Source organism: Chinchilla lanigera, unplaced genomic scaffold (assembly GCF_000276665.1).
Source record: "Chinchilla lanigera isolate Chin_1 unplaced genomic scaffold, ChiLan1.0 scaffold00093, whole genome shotgun sequence".
Taxonomy (NCBI): Eukaryota; Metazoa; Chordata; class Mammalia; order Rodentia; family Chinchillidae; genus Chinchilla; species Chinchilla lanigera.
Window position 1 is genome coordinate 8,242,223 of NW_004955494.1, and position 5,821 is coordinate 8,248,043.

General features: G+C 39.5%; 1 pseudogene; it reads left to right on the top strand.

The window, feature by feature from the left end:
* Positions 1-2,994: 2,994 nt before the first annotated feature.
* On the top strand, positions 2,995-5,269 carry LOC102012551 (annotated as a pseudogene).
* The last annotated feature ends 552 nt before the right edge of the window (positions 5,270-5,821 follow it).

Genomic DNA, 5,821 nt, shown 5'->3' on the forward strand with positions numbered 1-5,821 from the left:
CCTACCAAGAAAGAGAACTACAGACCAATCTCACTAAGGAATATAGATGCAAAAATTCTCAATAAAATATTAGCAAACAGAATACAACAAATCATCAAGATTATACACCACAACCAAGTGGGATTCATACCAGAATGCAGGGATGGTTCAATATACACAAATCAGTCAATGTAATACACCATGTCAATAGAGCCAAGGACAAAAATCACATGATCATCTCCATTGATGCAGAAAAAGCCTTTCAGAAAGTCCAACACTTATTCATGTTGAAAATCCTACAGAAAATAGGAATAGATGGCCTTTACCTTAAGCTGATCAAAGCCATCTATGATAAACCAACAACTAACATCAAACTAAATGGTCAAAAATTGAAAGCTTTCACTTGAAAATCAGGAACAAAACAAGGATGTCCACTGTCATCACTCCTATTCAATATAGTTTTGGAAATATTGGCTAGAGCAATTAGACAAGAGAGAGAAATAAAAGGAATAAGGACAGGAAAGGAAGAAGTGAAACTGTCATTATTCACAGAAGATATGAGACTACATAGAAGACCCCAAAAACTCCACCAAAAGGCCCATGGATTTAATAACCAAATTCAGTAGCATAGCTGGATACAAGGTTAACACTCAAAAGTCAGTAGTATTCCTGTACACAAGTAACAAACAGACTGAGAGAGAAATTAGGGAAAACACATCTTTCACAATAGCATCTAAAATGATGAAATACTTAGGAATCAATCTAACAAAAGAAGTAAAAGGTCTATACAGTGAAAATTATAGTACTCTGAAAGAGATTGAAGAGGATATCAGAAAATGGAAAGATATTCCTTGCTCATGGATAGGAAGAACCAACATTGTGAAAATGGCTATATCTCAAAATTGTTGTACAGATTCAATGCAGTCCCAATTAAAATACCATTAGTATACCTCACAGATCTAGAGAAAACACTTCTAATATTCATCTGGAAGCAGAAGAGGCCTAGAATAGCAAAAGTAATCTTGGGAAACTAAGAAAAAGCAGGAGGCATCACAATTCCTGACTTAAAATTATATTACAAATTTCTTGTGATAAAATCCACATGGTACTGGCACAAAAACAGACATGAAGATCAGTGGAACAGATTAGAAGATGTAGATACAACTACAAATATACTCAGTCACCTTATCTTCAACAAAGGGGCCAAACACGTTCAGTGGAAGGAAGATAGCCTCTTTAATAAATGGTGCTGGAAAAACTGGCTTTCCACATGCTGAAGACTAAAACTAGACCTATGTCTTTCACCATGTACTAAGTTAAAGTCAAAATGGATCAAAGATTGAAATATTAAAACAGAAACACCAAATGTATTGGAAGAGAAAGTAGGTAAAAATCTTGACAAGTGGGATAGGCAAAGAGTTCATGAACAAAAACCAAACTGCACCAGAAATATTTCAAAGAATCAACAACTGGGATCTCATTTTATTGAAAAGCTTTTGCACATCTAAAGAAATCACCAATAAAGTAAAAAGAAAACCCACGAATTTGGAAAAATTTTAGCCAACTGCCCCTCAGACAAAGGACTTCTATCTAAGACATATAAAGAACTAAAAAAAAAAAATCAGGCCTCCCAAATTCAAAGACCCAATGCAAAAATGGGCATCTGAAATGAATACACACTTCTCCAATGAAGAGATACTAATGGCAAATAAATACATGAAAGAATGTTCAATGTCATTAGTCATTCCAGAAATGCAAATTAGAATAACACTGAGATTTCATCTCACCCCAGAAAGAATGGCTATCATCATGAAATCAACCAATAACAAATGCTGGAGAGGCTGTGGGGAGAAAGGAACCCTATTCCACTGTTGGTGGGAGTGTAGATTGGTGAAACCAATGTGGAAATCAATTTGGAGATTCCTCACAAAGCTAGGATTAGAAGTCCCATTTAACCCAGATATTCCCCTTCTGGGTATCTTCCCAGAAGAATTAAACACATCATACCACAGCGATAGATGTGCACCCATGTTTATAGCAGCACAATTTGTTATAGCTAAAGCTTGGAAACAACCCAGATGCCCATCCACTGAGGAATGGATAAAAAAGTATTTTTATACAATGGAGTATTACTCAGCTATTAAGAAAGGTAATCTTGAGGCTTTTGTAGTAAATAGATGCAACTAGAGACCATACTCATACGTGAAATAAATCGGACCCACATGTGTAAACATCATACTGTCGCCTTGGTATAGGAACCTGAAAGACTAGGTAAAACCCAAAACATACAATAGATGATTGGAAAGGAAAAGAAATTGCTCAAAGGAAGGCATGACTGGGATGAGGAAAAGAAGGAAAAAGAAAGAAGGAAGGCAAAACATAAATATATATATGAATAGGTGCGATGAATGTATTGCTGTTGTGTGATGGTATATTGAAATGAAAAGTTAATGCTCACAACATTTTATGTTCTGAACGACTTTGCATGCTTGTGTCAGTGGTCTGAGCAAATGATTTGAAGGTAACAATATGCAATGGAATTACAATGGTGAACTCCTACCATCATGTCTAGTGAAATTCTGTATTATCTCTAATGCTTTATTGAAGAATTATTTTCTTATTCTCCTTAATGGTTTGAGCAATCTTTCATTCTTACATCTGATAATCTGAGTAAGGTAGTTGAGGATAGCAATATGCAATGTAACAACCACTGCTGATTTGTATTAATTTGTCTTGAGATCCTGTATCACTTTGAATGTTCTTGCTTTGATTTGTTTATGTTCGTGATACTGGTATGCTGCTACTGTTCTATTTTTTTGTTTGTTTGCTTCTCATGTACTATTCTCTTTAAAATAAAAAAAAGAAGAGGAAAATGTTAAATAATGCAAACAGATTACTTTCATGTTAAACATAAAGACATAGAGTGGGTGAGCAACGTAATGGAAAAGATACTCTATATTGGTAACCCAGAAATTCATCAAAAGTTAGATGAACATATTCTATGAGAGATTAAAAATGTTGACTGATTTACCGTACAGTAAAATAGGAACTAAAGGAAAAGTTTTCGCTGATAAACTGAAAAACCCTTACATATTTCTACTGTTTGGAAGAACACTAGGTGAGAATCTCATGCACAGACCCAGGCCAGACTCTGTGTTGACACCGGGTCCTGAACGCAGGGACAGAGATGCACCGGCATTTTTCGGATCATATCTGCTAGAACAGGTCTCACTCATCTTTCAGGCCCCTGGTACAGACTTTTGTGTATCATAAGACACATGAAGTTTCCGTGACTCACAGATCCTTCTTCAACTCCCTTGCTTAGTCTGAGGGAGATTCAGGTATGTTTCTGAGTGAAATCTTTAGGGTGCATGTACGTAAATTACAGAATCGTCAGTCCACTCACCTTGGAAGCTGCGGTGCACACAAAGGCCGGGGTTGGGCCTTCTGTCAAAGTGAGGCTTCCCAGGTCATGTTTGTACCTTCAGGATTTGTAGAGCACTGAGTTACCATGAAGCATCAGTAAGACTTCAGTTTTCTCTGCTGTCATCCTTCCAAGGAGCAGAAAATACTCTGCACATCTCAGTCATCCATGTACAGCTTTCTGCCTCTACAGTGTCATTTGTTTGGTTCAGATATTATCTTAGGGTCAACTGGGCTCCTCAGTTTGGAAACTCAATAGGGTTCCATTGTTTCATTTTTTATTTATTTTTTAATTTTTTTATTTTAAAGAAAATAGCACAAAAAAGAACAATAGCAAAATAAAGCAAAGACATTAAAAATGATACTGGGTTTCAAACCAAAACATAGGGATTAACAGTAGGGTTTTTTTGTGTTTGTTTTTTTGTTGTTGTTGTTGTTTTTTTTTCCGGTACTGGGAATCAAACTCACAACCTTGTGCTTGCCAAGCAGGCGCTATGCTGCTGAGCTAAAGCCCCAGCTCCAACAGTGGTTGTTATACTACATATTGCTATTGTCAATGAGGTTGCTCAGATTACCAGATGTAAGAATACAAGGCTGATCAAATCATTAAAGGGAATAAGAAAATAATAATTTAAAGGAAACTTAGAGATAATGCATAGTGTCACCATTGTTTTAAGAGAGGATTTTCAGTGAGAAAGCAAATAACTGGACCAGTTTCTGGGTCCAGAATTTCCCATTTCCTTAGAAATCTCTTCATCTTCCCAAAGTTCCAAAAAGTGACACAGAATGGGGACCTGATTCGAAGACACAGAATAAATCTCAGGGGACGCTGCCTAGCTCGGCGGAAGGGGCGGCCGGGATGGAGGAAGCCGGAGCGGAGGTGGCCGCGGCCGGAGCTCAACCGGTCCCGCTTCAGCGCGTCCACAGAGATGCTGAAGTGAATTCGAGCTGGAGGCGCGCAGCGAGGAGCCCTGCGGCTGGCGGGAGGCGCTGCTGGGAGCCGAGCTGCTAGCTCTGAGCGTCCTGTGCACGCTGCTGGCCAGGAACAACTGGCTCACGGGGCCGGGCGCGCCGCCCAAAGGCCTGAACCGGTCGCCGCTCAGCCTCAGTCTCCAGGTCCTCAACCTCAGCAGCAACTGCTTCCAGGAAGAGCCTGCCTCGTTGCTGGGGCTGCGAGCGCTGCAGACCCTTAGCCTGGGCGGCAGCCAGCTGTAAAGCATCCCAGCGGAGATCGAGAATTTGCAGAGTTTAGAGTATCTATATCTTGGAGGAAACTTCATCAAAGAAATCCCGCAAGAATGAGCAAATCTGCCATCTCTGAATTACTTGGTATTATGTGACAACAAGATCCAAAGTGTGCCTCCTCTCCTTTCACAGTTGCATTCACTTCATTCCCTCGGTCTCCACAGTAACTTGCTGACATACCTGTCCGGAGAGATCCTCAACCTAATTCATTTGGAAGGGTTGAGCTTACGAGGAAATCCATTGGTTGTTCGTTTTGTTAGAGATTTAACCTATAACCCTCCAGCTCTCCTGGAATTAGCTGCACGGACAATTAAGATGTGAAATATTTCCTACAGGAAGATCCGTATGATCTTCCTGGGAATCTTCTTAAACACTTGAGTTCAGCCAGCAATTGCCCAAACCCAAAGTGTGGCGAAGTCTACTTCGACCGTTGTGTCAGACAATTAAATCTGTGGACTTCTGTGGAAAGTACCGCCTCCTGTTGATGCATTACTTATGTTCGCCAGAATACTCTTCCCACTGCAGCTCTGCCTTTCACAGCTCCACATCCCAGAGCGAGTCTGACTCAGAAGACGAGGCTAGTGTCGCTGCACACAGGATGCAGAAAGTTCTTCTGGGCTGAACAGAAGTGCAGGGTGTTGTGAAATGCTAAAAAACTGAGCAGATTATAAAAGGATGTAGAACTTGAAGCTGGTTATCTTCATCTGGAGTGATCCAGTAAGAGTTGGTGATGTTAGTTTTATCTGCCATTCTGCAGGAATGAATTCCTTTCCATGTTTGGATTCTTTCACGATAACTTGCTCTGGCAGTTCTAATTTTAGTTGATTGTTTGCAGTTTCACTCGAGTTTTGCATGAATCACCGAGCAGAATCGTACATTCTGAAGAGCGTTATACTAGACTGTGAGCACTGTAACTTGCAGTGATTGAGATGAAGAAAAAAATTATGAGAGCTGTAGTTATTAACAGGATTGTCACTGGGTTTTGATTGAACACTATATCATAACACGATTGACTCTCTCCATGTAATGACCATAAGTTTAGAATACAGACCACTTCATATATGCTTGCAGATGGTTACATAGGACCTAAACGTTTCTGAACAGCTAACTGGTAAAGTAAGGAATGTAACTTTTAAATGGGGTATTTTAACTTTTCTGTTCTCCTTTGTTTTAT